The sequence below is a fragment of the Schistocerca nitens genome, chromosome 7 (assembly GCF_023898315.1).
Source record: "Schistocerca nitens isolate TAMUIC-IGC-003100 chromosome 7, iqSchNite1.1, whole genome shotgun sequence".
In the NCBI taxonomy this organism is placed as follows: Eukaryota; Metazoa; Arthropoda; class Insecta; order Orthoptera; family Acrididae; genus Schistocerca; species Schistocerca nitens.
The window spans coordinates 182,627,619-182,649,309 of record NC_064620.1 but is presented as its reverse complement, the minus strand read 5'-3'; positions in this window follow the sequence as shown (position 1 = coordinate 182,649,309).

Below are 21,691 nucleotides of genomic sequence, written 5' to 3'. Positions count from 1 at the left end.
GCCCTACTTAGTACAACAAATATTATCTCCGCAAATTACTTTCAGTCGACACGTCGCTTTTGTGGGCATAGCTCCATAACGATTCATTTCCCACCTATGAAATCCGGGAATATCTTATTCGATTTGACGTACCCTGTCCTACTCTCACATTATAAAATGGTTTATCTCCGCCTCGCTGTCTTTAATACAGACAAGACCTGCTTCCGGTACCATATTACAAGAAATTTGTGTTTACGGTGTAAAATAGTGTTTGGGAACAAAGTATGGTGTCTGTTGGATGACACACTGGTGTGGCTAGATGTCGCTAGAGGACGTGCGGCCTGGGGAGAGGGCAGCACGAGAGCAACGGATGGGCACTCAGGTGGGTGCGGCCGTCAAAGGGCCCAGCTGATTCGCTGTAGTGGCGCGTCCTCCGCCGATCGGGCGGGGTCTGTGTGGGCGTTATGCTCTGAGGGCCCTCCCTGGCCCATTCACACAGGCGGAGCACGTACCGGATCCCGGGTGTGTCTGCCAGCGCTACTGTCTGAGTTGGCGACGGCGCTCTTCTGCACGTGCCCCCAGAGCTGCGGGGCTGCACCTCATACAGCAGTGGCTTCCAAACTGGCCTAATAACACACTTACAAGGGAACCTCCCCATCGCACCCCCATCACATTTAGTTACAAGTTAGCACAGTGGATAGGCCTTGAAAAACTGAACACAGATCAATCGAGAAAACAGGAAGAAGTTGTGTGGAACTATGAAACAAAATGAGCAAAATATACAAACTGAGTAGTCCATGTGCAAGATAAGCAACATCAAGGATAGTACGAGCTCAGGAGCGCCGTGGTCCCGTGGTTAGCGTGAAAAGTTTAATTTTTTATTTTCAGACAATTATTACCTGTCCGTTCGTCCGTCCGATGCGAGGTAACTGCGCCGTAGTATGGGGACGCTACACCTAAACGGAAAAATTTGAAAACGTTAAAAACATATGTTTTGACAGAGCACAGGGCAAACTGTGCGACTGTGAAACTGTCGCATTAATTTTTTGCAGTTTATATGGCAAATTCTTATGTTTTCATCACATTTTTGGGAGTGAGAATCACATCCACAAAAACACCTAAATCGTGCAAGGTAGAAGAACCTTTTTACCCATTCGCCAAGTGTAGAAGTTACGTAGGTTGACAACATATTCCCGTCAAGTAACGCACATGCCGTCACCAGTGTCTTATAGAATATATCAGACGTGTTTTCCTATGGAGGAATCGGTTGATATATGACCTTGCGATCAAATGTTTTCGGTTCCAATTGGAGAGGCACGTCCTTTCATCTACTAATCGCACGGTTTTGCGGTGCGGTCGCAAAACACAGACACTAAACTTATTACAGTGAACAGAGACGTCAATGAACGAACGGACAGATCATAACTTTGCGAAAATAAAAATGTATACTTTTCACTGGAGGGAAGAGTTGCACCAGGGACCTCTCGTTCCGTAGCTGCTCACACTAACCACAGGACCACGGCGCTGCTGCGCCGTACTATCCTTGATGTTGCATATCTTGCGTGTGGACTACACAGTTTGTATATTTTGCTTATTTTTTTCATAGTTCCACACAACTTCTTCCTGTTTTCTCGATTGATCTGTGTTCAGGTATTCAAGGCCTATCCACTGTGCCAACTTATAACTAAATGAGGGGGGGGGGGGGGGGGTGCGATAGGGAGGTTCCCTTGTTAGTACCTAAAAGACTATACTTTTTCTAAAAGAGATTCAAAAAAGCATCGTGACTATTTTAATGAGTCAACTAAGTTAAATTTACAGTTTTTTCTACAACAGATTCCATAGTCTCTTATACGATAGAGGGCGTCTGTCCTGAGAGTCATCAGGCGCGTATTCTACGATATTTTCACAGATATACGCAATTCTTCATGCTACGTGTGGCTGGAGTTTGCATAAATTAATACTGCTTATCAAGTCTTTCACGCGGCAACACCGTCAACGGAAAGCGTCGGTTTGTTTCCCGTTAAAAATAATTAATATTTAAATTGTAATTTTTACCTCCCCATCCCATAGAGAGGTCCCAGACTTGTCTAGTCCGGCAGTTGTTTTATTGATATGTATTAAAATCGACAGTGAAACACGAGGACTAATTATCGCTCCACCATGGAGATTATAAACCTGGACCGTGGCGCCTGCAACGGTCATGGAGTAGCGGTGCGCTGTCATTGTTGGAGTACTGCTATATAGGTGGTCCATCGATATTGACCGGGCCAAACATCTCTCGAAATAAGCATCAAACGAAAAAATAACAAAGAAGGAAACTCGTCTAGCTTGAAGGGGGAAACCAGATGGCGCTATTGTTGGCCCGCTAGATGGCGCTCCCATAGGTTCAAAAATGGTTCAAATGGCTCTGAGTACTATGGGACTTAACTATTGAGGTCATCAGTCCACTAGAACATAGAACTACTTAAACCTAACTAACCTAAGGGCATGAAATACGTCCATGCCCGAGGCAGGATTCGAATCTGCAACCGTAGCGGTCGCGCGGTCCCAGACATTAGCGCCTAGAACCGCTCGGCCATCTCGGCCGGCGCTGCCATAGATCAGACGGATTTCAAGTGCGTTTTTTAAAATAGGAACCCCCCATTTTCATTACATAGTCGTGTAATACGAAAAGAAATATGAATTTTTTAGTCGGACCACTTTCTTTGCTTTGTGATAGATGGCGCTGTAATAGTCACAAACGTATAAGTACGTGGTATCACGTAACATTCCGCCAGTGCGGACGGTATTTGCTTCGTGATACATTACCCGTCGATAGGTTTGCTGTACCTATGTGTGAGTACGGTTACTTATTTATTACTGTTTCTCTTATTTTTTATCGCAGCCATCCTCCTACGTTTTCTTCTCTCCTTGTTTCAGCCCATGCGTTATTCGACGTTAGTTTGATTCCTCGTGACTGCGTGCCACGACCACCATACATTCGTGTTCTCCTGATGTGAGTAATATCGCTTTCCACAGGTTTACCTGGTTTTTGGGTTCCGCACCTCAGTCGGTAATAATGAAATCTTACAGTATCACTTTGTTGCCTGCCTGTCTGTCCGACTGCTAAGACCCGTTTGTCATCGGTACGACTAGACGAATCCAGCAGGAAGTTTGGTCACGCACTAAGGTCTATGGCCTCTTGGCGGTGTAAAAAATCTTAACTTCAAAGGGAATACAGTCGAAAGGTACGTCCATTTATGTCACACATTCAAATTCTTGCGAACTCACTCTTAAAATATATATATACTGTAATTCCAGTTGACATAGCGTCATAAAATTTGGCGATAAGGAAGTTTTCACAATACAAGTAAGCGGGAGAATCCCAATTTGGTTAATTTATAATGTTACTAAAGGATGAAAATTTTTGTCATTCTTTTCCAACTGACTGTCAAGACTCCTTTTTCTCAGGAACAGTTAGATGTATGAAGTTCTAATTTATCACTTAGTAATGTCTACGGTCCCTTGGCACTGTTGTGAACGTTTTCTGATTTTTTCCCTTACCCATGCTGAGAAACCTCCCTTCTTGTCAAATTCCATGATTCTAGATTAACCCTACAGGTTCCTAAAGTAGAGTTTGCGAGTTTCAAAACTTGGGACATCATTGCAATTGAGAATTAGTATAGTATGCTAATATGACTTTAAAATTACAAAGTAAATGAAAAATTACAAAAAAAGCGAAATTACGCAAAATACACACTGGAAGCTAAAAATTAATAGTCTTGAAAGTGTTGGATTTGCGCGGAGCCACATCTTGCCTGTGTCAATATCGATAACGGGCAAAAATCGTCGAGATTATCGATTCCCATGATGAGTGAACTAACTACACTCTCGGAGAAAAGCAACACACCTATAAAGACTACATAGATTTTGGTCCGATGATGGCATAACCATTGAGGGATAGTAGATGTACCGATAGTGGTTCCACCGTCATCCGCTAACAGACAGCGTACTAGCATACCTACCAGGCCGCCATCGGAGTCTACCGTTTCTACAATAGCCAAGATAAGGTTTGTGAGCCTAGACGGGTCAGTACGAACTAGCTGCTGGTAAACCTTTCGGAATGAGAGGTCGTGGTCCAAGAAACTCTTCCGTCCTGACTTTTTGTCCAGAACTGTGCTGGACATCTTCAGAGGCGCTCCTCCGCTGAGAGTTTCCAAATGACCGGTCGGACGTCCGAGAGCGACATATGTACTGTAGGAAACGGGGCGTGGTCGTAGTAACACGTAATAAGAAGAGATAATACTTGTCAAAGATAAAACTTAACTATCGATAGTCGTCTTGTCAAACATAAGATGGTCTGGCGATTCTGCAGAGCTACTGTGCATACGTCGCTAAGTTCCATTGCATCCTCTTTTCTGTTAAGACCGGTATGATGTCATATTTCTGTAAAATCCTACCCATCTGACATCAGACCGGTCTTTAGACCAACAAAGAAAAAAAGTGAAGTACTCTGGTCTGTCCTCTGTCGACATGTGGTGTATACAAAATTCCGTGTACGTGTGGTAGAGTTTGTATTGGAACTACCAAGAGGAGCGTAAATCACGGCTAAAAGAGCACAGAAGTCTTTGCCGAACAGGAAAAATAGAAAGATAACAAGTAGCAGAGCATGCTCTTCAGTTAGGACACCAAGAAGTGAAGTTTTCTGAAACAGAAATTTTATCTACAACGTCAAATTATTATCCACTTCTATTCAGAGAAGCTATTGAAATTTATAAGCATTAGGATAATTTTAACAGAAAAGAGGAGGCAATGGAACTTAGCAACGTATATACACCAGCTCTGCAGAATCCCTACACAGTTTTATCTTTGACAAGATGACAATCGATAGTTAAGTTTTATTTATGACAAGGATTACCTCTGCTAATCACGTGTTACTTCGACCAAGCCCCCTTTCCTACAGTACGTATGTCACTCTCGGACGTCCGACCAGTCAGTCGGCAAGACTCAGCAGAGGAGCACCTCTGAATTTAACCAGCGCAGTCCTGGACGAAACATCAGGAACGGAAGAACTTCTTGAACCACGACCTCACATCCCGAAAGGTTTACCAGCAGCTGTGTCATCCGGTCGTGAAAGCCTTCATTCTATGTTCAATACGAACTGTTGCGAACTATTTGTTGCTAATGGGACGACGGGCACGCACACCTGTAGCCCATCTTCCATTCACGTCACAGCACCGACGTTCACAGTGCTACTGGTGCATTCAGAAGATCGGTTGAAAAATTTAATGGCACCTCGTGGGCTTCAATGATAGAAGCAGATTCTACCAGGACATAAGTCATGGTCGTTTGCACGCATGACGTAGACCGGGTGAGCGCTGTCTCCTAGAGCGCATTCGTTCAAGACGCGCTGAGGCTACTCGTGGTCTCATAATCTGTGATACGATGGGCTACAATTCTCATTCGCCTTTGGCGTTTCGAAGAGGACGGCAACCAGCGCACCGCACGTGCAAATGTTGTTATACCAATACTTTTCTCTCTATTGCAATGGGAAGGCGATGTGTTGTTCCAACAGGATTACGCCCACCCACACACTGCCCGTGAAACTCAACATTCTCTGGCAAGCACGATCTCCAGACTTGTCTCCAATCGAGGATGAAATGGGACGATGGGAATCGTCAACCAACAACCCTTGCAGCAGGTGCGCTTAACGTATACCAGGGCAGTATTCGCCATGTGTGATATACTGGATGCCAGTGACAGCGGCTGCATCAAAGCCCGTGAAGCATACACCATATATTAGTATGGGTGTTTCAGCATGGGTTGATACCTGTACCCCAGAACCGCTTGTGTCATTGATCTGTAAATGTAACCTTTTCATGTACTCCATATACACTTTTGCAACAATATATCTTGAGTGAACTGGAAACCTCGAAATGGTTTTACTAATTTTTTTCGGCATTGTACATACAAAACTAAGTCTGTAGGGAACCCTCGGCGCGCAACACCACCCGCGCTTATCCGGATGTTTGTAGAATGTCACTTCAGTACCTCTTATAAGCTGGTTTCTCCTCCTCTTCTTTACAGTTAGTGGTACCTGATAATGGAGCCTTAAATTTCCGAAATCGGTCATGAAATAAAAGACATAGTACTTGCAGTTTGAGCCGTGCGTGGCTCATGTTCCCGCAATCATGTATTTTCACCCAGTTTTTAACGTACTTCCACCTCACTACGTTAATTTAAATTACTACTGTCACTGAGTTGCTGCTTTGCCTGACCGTGAGCGGCGCTAGCAGCGCGTATCGATATATCCCTTCTCGTACTATCTTTGGTCGACTGCTATTACGTCCAGGTCGTTGTCTGTCATAAGCGAGTTCAGGTCGTGAGTTCGGGCTGCCAGTGAGTTGGAACGCGTCTGGAGCGCTGTCCGGACCTGTCAGTCGGGGAGTTGCAATGAGGTACAGTGCAGTCGGGTTCGAGCAGCAGTGTGGTCTGCATCGACATTGCTCGCCCGACCATTGCCGCCACACATCACTTGAGCCGGGCCACGGTCTTGGTGGATTGTCTGTCAGTCGTCCTACCGGACGACGCGTTTTTGCTCGCCGATCGTTCATGGGTGGGCTGTGTGTGTTTGCGTGCGTGTGTGTGTTTGTGTGTGTGTGTGTGTGTGTGTGCATCGACTCCCGATTTGTTTTCGTGCGTGCTTAGTTACTGTTGGGTATCGTTCAGGTCTTCGTGCAAGTCTTTGGCAGGTTGTGTGAGTAGTTACCGTCATTTCCACTGACGACTATTTTAGATGCTTTCGACATTCTGAGAGGAGTCGGTCGGTTGGTGCGGACCAGGTAGGATATGTCCGTGCGGGGCAGTCGCTGGATCCGCTGGCGGTCCCTGCGCAGTGTCTGAGCTTGTGTGGAGCTGTCCGATCACTACGAGCTTCGTGGCTCACCGACCCAGAACGTCAACGTTGGGTGGTGTCTTAAATACCCAAGCCACGTCCATTCATGTTGTGTGGTTCATTTCGGTGGTTCGTGTTGGGGAGATTTTCCTGTGAGCAACACCAAGTGTTTGTATTGCTGAAATTTAGCCGCTATTCGGAGGAATTAACTATATTGGTTGACTTCAATTCAAGAGCACAAGCGGAATTTTCTGCCTTGTGGCCGTTAGTGTTCCGGTTACCCGCCATGGCCACTAACGTAACTTCAGGCAGTGTCCTTTCATCACCTGTTGTCGCTGTCCAACACTGTGTAGTTTTGACAGCTTAATGCAAATACATACTTGATTGTGGATAATTACGTCCGTAACATTTTGGTATTTGAGTTCTCATGTACCGACTGGTGGCAAGAAAGTCGTTTTGTCGGTCGATCCGTGGCTGTCCTTTGGTTGCGTTACCAACGGATCAAGTGCAATTGGGCTCACTACCTGTCTCACCTAAGTGAACGAAGACAGACCAACCCCCTGGAGGTTGCAGAGTACCGTTATCTTTACTGTCTTTCTCAAGGGTGTTTAATTGTCTGTTTATAATCTGTCATAGCCCATGACTTAAAAAATTCTTAGTTGTACTGTGCTTTATGTAAATGAAAGGCCGTCAGTCACGTATAAGTAAGTTTGAATTCTGCCAAATGGATATTTGCTGTGTAAGTAGGCTATTTATGTTTTCTTATTGGTAACGCTACGTAGCGCTTTCAATGAAAATCACTGTCTGTGCTGTGTGCAGTCTGTGGCTAGTTTGCATTGTTGTCTGCCATTGTAGTGTTGGGCAGATGGATGTGAACAGCGCGTAGTGTTGTGCAGTTGGAGGTGAGCCGCCAGCAGTGGTGGATGTGGGGAGAGACATGGCAGAGTTTTGTAATTTGTAAGACTGGATGTCATGAACTGCTATGTATATTATGACTTTTCAACACTATTAAGGTAAATACATTGTTTGTTCTGTATTAAAATCTTTCATTTGCTAACTATGCTTATCAGTAGTTAGTGCCTTCCGTAGTGTGAATCTTTTATTTAGCTGGCAGTAGTGGCGCTTGGTGTATTGCAGTAGTTCGAGTAACGAAGATTTTTGTGAGGTAAGTGATTTGTGAAAGGTATAGGTTAATGTTAGTCATGGCCATTCCTTTGTAGGGATTTTTGAAAGTCAAATTGCGTTGTGCTACAAATATTGTCAGTTTAAGCACAGTCATGTATAATTGTTCTAAGGGGACGTTCCATATGGCGACCCTGCCAGGATACCTCACTGGAATCTTCTGATTTTTTCTTGTAGTTTGTGTAATTAGTGTAGTCTATTGTTTATTCCTAGTGCGTAATTGTAGAGAGAATCTCCTTTGTAGTTGCGGTCTTTCATTGTTGTTGTGGCATGCATGTAGATTTGCACCAAGTATTTCGCAGCTGCGCTTGCAATTAACTAGTTATTATATTCAGTGCTACGTTAATGTGTTTTCTTATTTTGCTCTTCAAATTGTCGTGTGAAAGATTGTGACAACAATGGCGTGTGAAAAACGTAATACTAGGCTCCTAAGTAAACTGAGAAATGACAGTGAAGACGAAAGCAGTGTGTTCGCGCCACCGTGTAATGAATTAACTAAACTTCAAAGTAGTAATTTGGTAACTGTGCATAGGGAAATGGAGTGGGCTGCAAATAATGGTGTAGGCAGTGAAACAATTAGTGAACAGGGAAGCATTATCGATCTATCAGTCGGCAACAGCTTGCCTCAGGAATCCGAAATGACAAGGCACAATCCTGCAAATCCTGTAGATTCAGGTTTTGCGTCCTCGCCGTTTTCTCAAATTAGTCAAGACACATTCCCTGCTTTTCAGAATGCGAATACTGCTGGTTCAAATGCATTGCCGAGTAGCACTGAGGAACATGTTTCAGACACCAGTGCATTGTTATTACAATTAATGCAACAAATGGAACAAAAGCTTCAAAAGTTAGACACAATGGAACAACACCAGAGACAAACACAGCAACAGTTAGACACAATGGAACAAAACCTTCGGAAGTTAGACAGCACACTTGAACTAACATGCGAAGATTTAACTACTGAGTTACATAACATTGAATCGAAATGTCAAAAAGTCTGTAATTACGTAAAAACACAAATTTGTGTAAAGGATTGCACCACATTTAACATGTAAAACCGTTTATTGAAAGATAATCTGCTTTTTAACTTTGTCTTGGCCATATAACTTTTCACTTTACATTACTAGTATGCTTTGTCAGACTTAGAATCTGTTAACATGCAACAATGTTTGAAGTTAAATATCCAGTCAAGAACCAAGAGAACTTATTTCAACAGAAATTACGAATGCATTGTTATAGTGAAAAGATGGCACAGTGTTGTTATTTGTACATTCTTGCTTGTTAGTTGCACGATTACGTAACGACCATAAGGCTCACATACTTAGAACATTTACCAGTACTGCTAATGAGATTTTAATTCAACATTTTGGTTTACTTGAAAATACATTCTGGATTTAAAGCATTTTATGTGAGATACCAGATGACACAGTGGTTAGTTTATGTGACAGCTACACGATTTTATCACGACGCTACTAATGAGTGACAATTTACAATGTTGCTTTTGTGGTGTACCTGTTTTATATCTGCACATTTTTCTGAATTATTCTGGAAAGTAAAACATGTTTTAGTAGTAACTTTAGTGGTATAGCTACAAGGAGACAGCCTTTTCCGTAGCACAACAATACGTTACAGCACCGTACTTTCTTCATCACGGCAATAAGCGTAATAACTAAGATATCTATACGCAAAGCATTTCACTTTTGTTTATCGTGAGGTAAGTACATTGACTTCTGCAGAACTTAGCTTTTGGAGGACGATAGATCCGACACTTCCACAGAGATTATCTTACAAGACGCACAGTTTAGCACTACAGTACATGGATTTGAGTGATTAATTTTGTACTTAAAACATTTATTTTTAAAGATATTTGAAGTACAATGCTACAAAGTTTTTTCTGTGATGCATTTCATTCCATTGCAATAATCTGTAACACCTGAGGGTATAGTTACATTAATCCTCAGGGGAGTACACGCTTACTTTGTGTGCCATGTGTGTGGCAAACACAAGGAGCCCTATCTAATATGGTATTTGCTTATACAACTTTACACATCGGTACCATATTTCTCCAACACAGAATTACACAGCTATCTGATTACTTAATTGAGAGACACAAACATTTTTTTTACTACGTCAGTGACAGATGTTTACGCAATTACACAGTTGGATAACTTCATACTTATGAAATTGTATTTCGTCTGTACTTTGTGAACTGTTCATATTTTTTTGGAACCATTGCGATACTATGAGAGCTCTGAATGATACATTTGGTATGGGATCACGATTTTTAAAGTACATTTGAGGTAGATGACACTATTGAAATGAGCAGAGAATTCCCTTAGGTTTTGAAATTGTTGCAGAAAGCTATGTCGATTTTGAGATTTGACTGAGGTGTTATGATGTTATTTTTATGACGATGATGTGTATTATGCTGTTGAGGTATGTTTATGATAAATAAGCTGATGCTATATGCGGAATTTGATTATTCTACGTACCTGTTATGATGAAATATTGTGGAAGTGTCGACGATATGCATATGTATAATAAGGTAAAGAATAATGAGTAGTGGTTAGGGACTCTGATTTGTGGAAAAGGATGTTGGAAACCAAGAATCATACTTTAGAATTATGAAATGTGTGTACTTGTGTGAATGTATCACAATGACGACGAAAACTTTTTGGATGCTGTTATATTTACAGGATTTTGATTCTACAGTTTTGAAACGCAAATTCTTGACCTGTGAAATTTTTATATGAGTCTGTCACTGTAGTGCAAACTGGTGTCATATATATTTTGGTAAGAAAGTTAAGTGACCACCTGCACGTAATGCGTCGTGGGCACCCAGCTGCCCGACAGTCGCCTGGAAAAAACCCATTAGTGTGTGCCTTTCAGAGGCACAGGTGGCAAAAAAAGGGGAGGCCATTATCCTCGCTATTGACATTCCTTTGTAGAAAGCATCGCAAATACGACACGCTCAAACTTGAAAACATATCATTATACCGTGGAGCTCTTAATTTATGATATTTTCTAAAATGCCTATTGAAACGATGAGAAACATTTCACGGCTATAGTCTTGCTAGTTGAGAGAAATGCCATATGGCTTGCTTTGTGTATTTATTTACTCATTTTGTTTAATATCTAGTTTCTAGCTGCACTGCAGCATTGGTTAAAATAAAATTTAATAGATGTACTAATATAGTTATTTTATGCCTACAGATCCAGTCAATAAGAAATTTATGATCTACTTCCAAGAAAACGAGGGCACATAAATAGACATACCCCTCACAGGAATCGCATAAATAATTTTTTTACGATTTGGTAACTTAGCTGCTAGTGTAAGTTCTCGTGATGCATCACTCTAGTGTTAAGATGTGACATAGGTATTAAACATGGCCATTTTTAATGTAATATTTTTTCTGCTTGAGCTTTGTCATGTTTAAATATAAGTTACTGCATTTGCTGCTGCTGTTTGCCAGGAATAATGTTACTGAATTTGACTTTGTATTACTCTGTTAAGCCAGTTTTACTACAGATTTATTTTTCTTGTTTGCTGCACATTGCCTTATATTAGTTGTAATATTGCATTTGCTGCTGCTGCTTGCTTTGCCAATTTCCATTTTTTTTGTCATTTCCATTTGTGTTAATTGTTTTGTGCTGCTGCATTGCCTCGTCCCTTAGTATATATATCTGAGCTCAGTAGATTTAAGTTAGCTTAAAATGGGGTAGACTATATAAGAGAACAATTTATGATGAATTGGAAGAAATGCATTGAGAAGCTACAAGAATATGGTTTGGCCAAAAAAGTATTTTGAAGGAGGATATGAACAAAGAAGTTGGGTTTAGAGACAACAAGTTTGGGTAGGATTTTCTTGGAAATAAATTATGTAAGATAATGGAAAATAAATAATGAGGTAAGAAATATGTGAACATATAAATACAGAAAGCATGCTTGGATAGGATTTTTTGGTGAAAACAAATATTGAAATAAGATGAAAGATTTTTGGAATGAAGTTTTGGATTGGACTGCAGTACCAAATGTTACACTGAAAACTAACCCTGTCCTTTCCATTGTGTTATCCCCCTATGTGTTTGTGTACTCTTGTATATTTGTGTTTTTCCTGTCTTTATGTGTTTAGCTAATAAGAGTTATGATGTAGAATTTTTCTAATAATATGTTGTTTACTTTGTAAAGATGTTTAGACATTATTTATTCTGTTTTGTTTTAATGCTCATGTGTGAAGTTGATGTTTCAAAAGTTATTCTGATCTTTTATGTATGTCCTTATGTCATAATTCTTGTAACACTGGTGTACATGTTTATTTCTATTCTTTTGTAAAGCCTGCATTACCACAAATGTTATCTGTATTGTTATGTTCTTTAATGATGTATTTTGCACCTTTGTTATTACATTCTTAAGTTATAAAATTGTAATTGACACCAGTTCATTAAATTAAGTAACTTGTAAGTTACATTTCACTGCTCACGTTTCTGTTGGTCATAGTATATGGACAATATATGAGAATTAGGGACTGTTAGTGCTTGCCCGTGTGTTGATAATTCAGCAACGGACTGGATAACCGCATTGCCGGTTCTAAGGACATTCCAAAAAGTTTTGTGAGTACACAAGTGGTGGTTTATGGACTTGTTATATTGTCTGCAACACTCTTCGATGGTGATTGTGGACCTGCACAGTCGCAACAGATGGATGATGGCCGTCTCTACAAGGACTACAATGGTTCTGCATCTTTGATGACTCACCAATACCATTATTTCTACAAGGACCTCAGTGGGTCTGCACCTCTGATGGCCCACCAATACCATAATCTCTGCATTGGGTCTGCTCTGTGATGACCTACCTACCAATATTCTTCACAACTTCGACTGACTCTTCTGTGGGTTTGCTCTGTTGTAGCCCATTACCCGCCTGCATGTCAAGAGTCAGCACTGTCTTTCCGTTGGAAGGACAACACTACTTCTTCAAGACTGCATGGAAATCCACGACTTCCGTGTGCATTCTCTTTTACTGCTCAGAGTTTGAGAAAAAAAAAACACTGCAATTTTACTGTGATGAATGATCAGGACTGTCTTTATGGACTGGATTTTTTTCAAATCTGTATTGGCCACTGCCCAAAACAATTTGTAAAATTTTTTGTGGGGAGCATGGGCGCTATGTAAGTAGGCTATTTAGGTTTTCTTAATGGTAACGCCACGTAGCGATCTGTATGAAAATCACTGGCTGTGCTGTGTGCAGTCTGTGGCTAGTTTGCATTGTTGTCTGCCATTGTAGTGTTGGGCAGATGGATGTGAACAGCGCGTAGCGTTGCGCAGTTGGAGGTGAGCCGCCAGCAGTGGTGGATGTGGGGAGAGACATGGCAGAGTTTTGAAATTTGTAAGACTGGATGTCATGAACTGCTATGTATATTATGACTTTTCAACACTATTAAGGTAAATACATTGTTTGTTCTGTATTAAAATCTTTCATTTGCTAACTATGCTTATCAGTAGTTAGTGCCTTCTGTAGTTTGAATCTTTTATTTAGCTGGCAGTAGTGGTGCTCGGTGTATTGCAGTAGTTCGAGTAACGAAGATTTTTGTGAGGTAAGTGATTTGTGAAAGGTATAGGTTAATGTTAGTCAGGGCCATTCTTTTGTAGGGATTTTTGAAAGTCAGATTGCGTTGGGCTAAAAATACTGTGTCAGTTTAAGCACAGTCATGTATAATTGTTCTAAGGGGACGTTTCAGCTGAAAGGTTATTGTCGTTGTGTAATTTTTTGTGCGTGCTTTCAGCCACTTAAAACTTAAGTCTTATGGTTATATATTTTTTTAAATGTTAGAAAATTAAGTGTGGGCCTCCAGCCGCTTGGAAACCTATTCTTAAAATTACTTTTTTAGCTGAAACATTGCGGCCTTCTGTCCTCAAGGGTTTATAGTATTTTTCAAGTTTGGAAAATAAATTGTGGGCCTTCAGCCGCTTAAAACCTTATTCTTAAAATTACCCTTTAAGCAAAAACATTGCGTCCTTCTGCCTTTGAATGGTTATGGTAATTTATTTTAAAATCTTGAAAATTTTATTGTGGGCCTTCAGCCGTTTGCATTGTATCTTGTTTATGTTTGTCAATCCACTTTTGCCTTGAGGCTTTCAGCCTACCTGTTATATATATATATATATATATATATATATATATATATATATATATATATATATATATGTTTTAATTATTTTATTTGTAATTTAAACCGCGTGTCTTCAGTCACTTGAAATTTACCTTGTTAATTTTTAAGGTTTCTCGTTTGGAGGCCTTCAGCCGTGAAAGTATTGGAGTTTGAAACTCGTAGTTGTAAAACTTCTGCTGTGTGCCGCTTTGGTAGTAAATGTGTTACTAAATTACAATAAATTACAATTTTGAGGTGAAACACCTTATTTGGCCCTTTCCACAATCCTAATCAACCGTTCTGCCCAACGGGTTTTTGCGGGTGTATCACAACTGAAGCATATTTTTATTCCATTACCATCAAACAATGAAGGCCATGAAAGACGGATGGTACAAAGGGTTTCACCCAGCAGCAAAGCTTACCTCACTGACTGAAACGTATTCTGGCCTCTTTTGAGACTTCGCTGTCACTAAACTTACCGGATTAGCACATTTTCAATTATATCCTTGTATTTTAGTAGTTTCGGTGTACCCCCTCCCGCCGGAGGTTCGAGTCCTCCCTCGGGCATGGGTGTGTGTGTTGTTCTTAGCATACGTTAGTTTAAGTAGTGTGTAAGTCTTGGGAACGATGATCTCAGCATATTGGTCCCTTAGGAATTCACACACACACACACACACACACACACACACACATTTCGGTGTACCGTTTTACTTTTACAGCAGGTACGCTTGTTTGGATAACTTTCAAAATAACTTTTTTTGACAGCGTTAAGTTTACGCCTTGGGTTATGCCATTTTTTGTCATGAAAGACGGACTATAGGCCCCACTGTTACTTTTCTGAAAAATCTGACTCCGAATTAAAGAGTTTGCAGGGTCATCAGTGGAAGTTTCTACTTTTCCGGGATTGCGGCCTCGCCATGTAATGTTTGCTATATACTTTTATTTATTTGTGTCTTTGCACTCGCAATATACTAGTTTACACAATGATATAGGATGTAGGCGAACCTCATTCTGAATCTTCCCTTCAATAAATGCTTGCAACGGACCAACTTCTGATTCAGCATACGTATTTGTTTGCTGTAAGTTTTGAGGTCTGCCAGTAACCGGCTCTGCATGGGCTATTGTACCTTCTTTGTGACTACCGACACTATCATGAGAACACCATCAACTCTACCATATGCAGCCACACGCAGAATTTTGTCGCACCTTCACCTCTGTTGCTCGTTGTCACTGTCTTTTATTGATCACTTCCATGTGCTGCACTCAGGGTTTAGCATTTCCATGTCGTCGTTCTTGTACAGTAATACTGTCCACTCAGTTAACTGTATTTGAAACGTCTACCCTCATAGCACCTAGTTCTGTCATTGGTGCTGGACTACTACCACTGTATTGTTCACTGTCATTCGTATTGTCACCATCGCAGACATTCATGGTGCTGATGGGTCGTAAACCTAGAAGAGAGGAAGTTGTTTTATTCTCCCTTCATTACACACAAAGTAAACAGCAAAACTAAGCTGCTGATGCTTACAGAGCATTGTTCTACCACTTTCACATTCTCCAGAATCGCCAGAGTTCAGATATGAATTTGCACTGCACACACCTGCTGAGTCCAGTTGTTGGCAAGTTTTTTGATCCCACTGCACTGTCTTAGTTCAAAACTTTACATTATTTGTATGTTTCAGATTTGTTCCAATGAAAGCATTTTCTTATTAAGTTTATAATAGCAAAAAGGACAAAAATCAGTATTCACTCACAATGTTTACACTGCAACGACCGGTGGTGCTGGTAAATAAAAGAAAGTAAAATGTGCGAGGTGAATGAGAAGACAGGAAAACAAAAACAATTACGACAGATACTTAAAGCAGGACCTCACAAACAGTTGCTCGTGTTCTTAACTTATGAAGTTCAGGTTGGAGGCGGTGAAATTGAATATTATTTGTGACTACATTCAACTCTGATCCCATTTCGTAAATATGCGAATAAAACTCACTTAGTTATTCATATGATGAATTTGACAGCAACCTGGGCTGCGTCTTCAAAGCACAAGGACGAAAAAGCTCAACGGGACGCTCAGACTTATTAATCAAGGATCTTGATGAACACCCGGTATGTTGTAGAGGGATTTGTCCTGGAGACCTGGCTAGTGGCTTTCCATGCGATGACCCCTTGTTCCAGAGAAAATCGAAACTAAAGTTTGTTCTACGTTCCGGACCAATAACGTTAATCATATCTCCACTAAGTAAGCATTACGTAGCAACCAACGTTCACGGCTATTACGCTGGCATTCCGTCTTCCGATCCAGCCTCTGTACTTATATTTTCCAGTTTCATAGTGAGAGGTTTGCAGATACAGCTGAAAGTACTACTGTTCATCTAGATTTGTAATTTATACCGGTACCAATCGACGTACAATACATCCCTTGCGAAACAAGGAGCCAAAGCCGCCCCTTCAAAGCACAGTATACTATAGCTCCGACAGGGAAGATATTCCCTTACGTTTCCTTATTTGTGCCAAACCATCCTGGAAATTGTCGGACTGTTCAAAAAGTAACTGACGAGTTGATTCGCAAATTAAAAAAAAATGTAACTGGAGCTGCACGAAATCAGGGAAGATCACCAAAGCACTGTACGAAGAGTTTCAAAAATCTGTTGTTCTTCTGTACGGGGCCAAGGAAGATTGCTTAACATTTTGCGGAGGAGGGAAGGCAGGCTAATGAGAAACATAACGATCACATCTTCGCAGACAAAATAGAAGCATGCTTCTCCAGCGTAAAAACTACCCCACCCAAATGTACTCCACTGTACCATTCCTGTGATGTTTATTTGAAAGGCAGGCTACAATTTTCACTAAAACCGTCAAAGCAGTTAAAGATAAAGAGAGAAACAGCATATAGTGAAGATTCCATGACAATACGTTCATTAATTCAGTATCAGTTTCGCGCACCTGCTATCATAGGAATGATCGTATTCGCGTGGTGCGCATCAAAGTTGATCGATGGAACTACTTTCTGAATCATTTTTAACTTAAAATGAACTATGTTCTCCAGTATCTTTTGTCAAAAGTCCGTTAGCTGGCAAGGCAATAGCTTCCATTAAAAGTGCGTAGTGCTCTACGAATTTGTGTTTCGGTTTCTTCTACAACCAATACCATCGGGAATTCTGTTGTGGCATGGCAAACGATGCGAGCGATATCGAACAAAACTATTTAGTAATTTGAAGAAAGCGAGCTGTGACGGTTGATTTATTAGTGAAACTACCACGTTGATGTAACTAATTTTGAGTAATTCGGCTGGAAATCTACTATTTGGTTATAATCTGTCCGATAAAATTGAAAACAGAAGAGAAAAGGTACACAAGCTGGATTCGAACCCAAACCGCTAGCAAGGTAATTGCGAGCCTCAACCACTGCTCTACGCGTGCATGGTCGAAATATCGTTAACGTTACGGCTATACGAGAAAAGGATAAAACTTGGATTTTGTCGGAAACTATGGTCAGCCGCGTGAAAACGTAGTCAGGACAGATCCTTCTACAACACACCCTACATCATTGTCCGTGATGTAAGTGTATGGTGGCCCTCCTGTCAGATGTACAAAATTATTCTTCCTACCGCTGGGTCACAGATGTGGCAATAGGCCAGAATCCTTGGCAGTTCTGTGAACGTCGATATACTTCCTGGAATGACTTAGTATTCTCTTGCTATGTTCACTTGAGATATTCTTCTCATTTATATTAAATATTCTGAATGATTCTCACTTAATTGGATGACATCAAGTTAGTGAATTTGTGTTTCATTTTTATCCAGACACTCGTTCCAGGCAGAAACTTTTTTGTTGCTAATTATCAGTCTTAACCATCACTGTTGAAGTCAAAGGGTCATGTTGTTTGCAGTTGTTCTCTGCCTCGGTGGAAATATGGGGATGGTTCGAAATTCAGCTTTCGTTTGGAGTCGATTCCAATCTCGCTGGGGATTTTTACTTCTCCCGTTGAATATACAGTAGCAACCAAATCGACTATCAGTAAGGAAATCTTAATTCTAGTTCCTCAGCAAAGATGATCTACAGATTTTTCTGGCTTCACAACGTGTTTGATTAAATTGTGGCACAGGATATATTGTTGACTTGGTTTCCTGCAAGATTTCCTTACTTTTGTGGTATCCCTGTATTGCTACTTTAGTGTGACTGTGGGCTGCACGTAGACAGACTTTTCGAGACCAAAAGCGCCTAATACCTCGGTAATATTTGGAGATTTGGGTATGCTTGTGCTACTGACACGCTATTTTACAAAAAACAGAGATTCACCACCAGTTGCAATTCATTGTACAGGCTTTACCTTATAGCTTTTTCTTAGCTCACTAAACACAACCGATAAATATGAGGGAAATTTATCATGAGCAATATATTCTCTCACACTGTTCAAAACAGTCTGCCAATTCGCCGATTTCACACCTGTGAAAAGCAATTAGTATGGAGGTAAAGACGTCACTAAACGAATTTGAAGTACCTTTCCCTGATGGTTGTTTGACAAGGAGCTTAAAAGCAAGCATTTGAGAGTGCAATATCAAAATAATACGAGCGATGAGGAATGAGTTCCTAAGAAAGCTCCTGGATAGCATGTTTTGTGGAATCAACATAGGGCAGGAGGCTGTTATCGGGCGGTAGCAACGCTTGTTGTTGTCTTCTTGTTTGGTTTTCACACAGCGACAACAGACGCCAATTGGAATGGATGTATCTCTGGAAGCAGTCTGTAGTGTACAACGCCCTTTTTTGTAAGAGGCTGATTTCTGTTGTTGTTATTTTGCTAGTTCTCTATCAATAACTTATTGAAATGCAGAAAACTGAAAGGCACGTTTTGTTATCAGCAGCTGAGACATTTGACTAATGACGTTGAAGCAGTAGTTAATACGAGGCCACCATTTGCCTTTTGCTGCCTTGAATTAGAACATGTAGCATCCCAACATCCTCTTTGGACGATCGGCGGTTCAAATCACAGCCTCTCCCGATTAAAAATTTATTTAAATGCAGTTAACGTAAGGGCAACCTTTCTAGTTACCAGCTGAGACATTTGTTAGGCTCTCTTAGTGAGGTAGCTTTTGACGTTGAAGCATTAGTTCATACGTGGGCAGCCTTTGACATTTGTTGTCTTCAATTGGAGCATTCAGCATCCCTGCATCCCTGTTGAGAGGTTTTGCGATCCAAATCAGTCCGGTCTTTGTGACTAGATTTAATGTAATTTTTCTAAACTGCTTAAGGCCAATACTGGGATGGTTTTTTTGAAAGGACGTGATGGTTTACTAACCCCACCTTGCTACCCCATCTCTAATTAACTCACCGTCGATGGAGCTTTAGAGCATAATCTTCTTTTTTCCTAAATTTTTATTTTTACTCACCAAACATGAAGCATATTTCGCCTAAAAACGATTCAATCAGAAACGGCACAAATGCTTTGAGCTTCCCATCTCACCTCCAGCCTCTACCGGAAGATTAATACCCAAAGATATAAAAAGTCTGAAATATAACACTCTTTCTAACCTTGCACTTTAGACCACAGTCGCTACATGTGAAGTGTCGTGATCACCTGAGCGGACGGCCACTACCGTCAAATGGACCGGTGGTCGGTGGCTGTCGCAGGCTGTACCCAATCCCTCGGGCAGAGATTGTTGTGTTCAGGACATGTAGCAGCGAGCTTTCTCGTGGATATACTTTCGGATGAATTTTCGATTACTAAAATGTTACAAAGTTAAGTAAATTATGTTTACTGTTTCGTTATACTGATATTTGCAGTAGGTGGCATGCATTTAAAAAAATAATGATGTAGTGGCCTCGAATTATGCACTAACCTATATATATATTAAAGGCACTGTCCAGACTGACCGACTCACTCACTGACTCATCTTCTCCTGCCGAAACTATTAAGAATAGAAACTTGAATTTTGCACAGGTTGTTGATCTTATACGATAGGAGTCGTTTAATAAGCCATTTTTAGAAATTCCACCCCAAAGTAGATTAAACTAGGAAAGATAGTGGATTTTGAAAATATGTCGCTATTAAACCAATTTTGAAACTAGACCTACGAAAATTGGTATTCGGTTTCTCAATCAGAAATAATGAAATACGTGTTTCATTTTCGTTTTTGAAAGCTAACCGCGGTGGGGGTGAAATAGAGGGTTAAAATTTATCTTTAATTAAATCGTTATTAAAGAACTAGTAAAGTATTTTAAAGCTATACATATGAAAACTGTTATTTGACTTCTAGCTTACAAATAAAAAAAATTGTGTTTCGGTGTTTTCGGAAATTCGACCCCTAAGATAGGGAAATAGGTGACGAAATGTTTGCGGAAATATTTCATTATGACGGCATTTTAGGAGCTAAATCTATGAAATTTTTATTAGGTTTCTGTGCCAGAAATAATAAATTGGCACTTCACTGTCTTTGGAGATTCAACCCCGGTTGTTGTTGTGGTCTTCAATCGAGAGACTGGTTTGATGCAGCTCTCCATGCTACCCTATCCTGTGTAAGTTTCTTCATCTCCCAGTACCTACTGCAACTTACACCCTTCGGAATCTGTTTAGTGTATTTATCTCTTGGTATCCATCTGCGATTTTTACCCTCCACGGTGCCCTCCAATACTAAATTGGTGATCCCTTGATGCCTCAAAATATGCCCTACCAACCGATCACTTCTTCTAGTCAAGTTGTGCGACAAATTTCTCTTCTTTCCAATTCTGTTCAAAACATCCTCATTAGTTATGTGATCTACCCATCTGATCTTCAGCATTCTTCTGTAGCACCACATTTCGAATGCTACTATTCTCTTCTCATCCAAACTATTTATCGACCATGTTTCACTTCCATACATGGCTACACTCCATAGAAATACTTTCAGAAACGACATCCTGACACTTAAATCTATAATCGACGTTAACAAATTTCTCTTCTTCAGCAATGCTTTCCTTGCCATTGCCAGTCTACATTTTATATCGTCTCTACTTCGACCATCATCAGTTATTTTGCTCCCCAAATAGCAATACTCATATACTACATTACTACTTAATTCCCGCAGCATCACCCGATTTAATTCGACTACATTCCATTATTCTCGTTTTGCTTTTGTTTATGTGCATCTTATATCCTCCTTTTAAGACACTGTCCATCCGTTCAGCTGCTCTTCCAGGTCCTTTGCTGTCTCTGACAGAATTACAATGTCATCGGCGAATCTCAACGTTTTTATTTCTTCTCCATGGATTTCAATACCTACTACGAATTTTTCTTTTGTTTCCTTTACGGCTTGCTCAATATACAGATTGAATAACATCGGGGAGAGGCTACAACCCTGTCTCACTCCCTTCTCAACCATTGCTTCCCTTTCATGCCCCTCGACTCTTATAACTGCCATCTGGTTTCTGTACAAATTGTAAATAGCCTTTCGCTCCCTGTATTTCACCCCTGCCACCTTAAAATTTGAAACAGAGTATTCCAGTCAACATTGTCAAAAGCTTTCTCCAAGTCTACA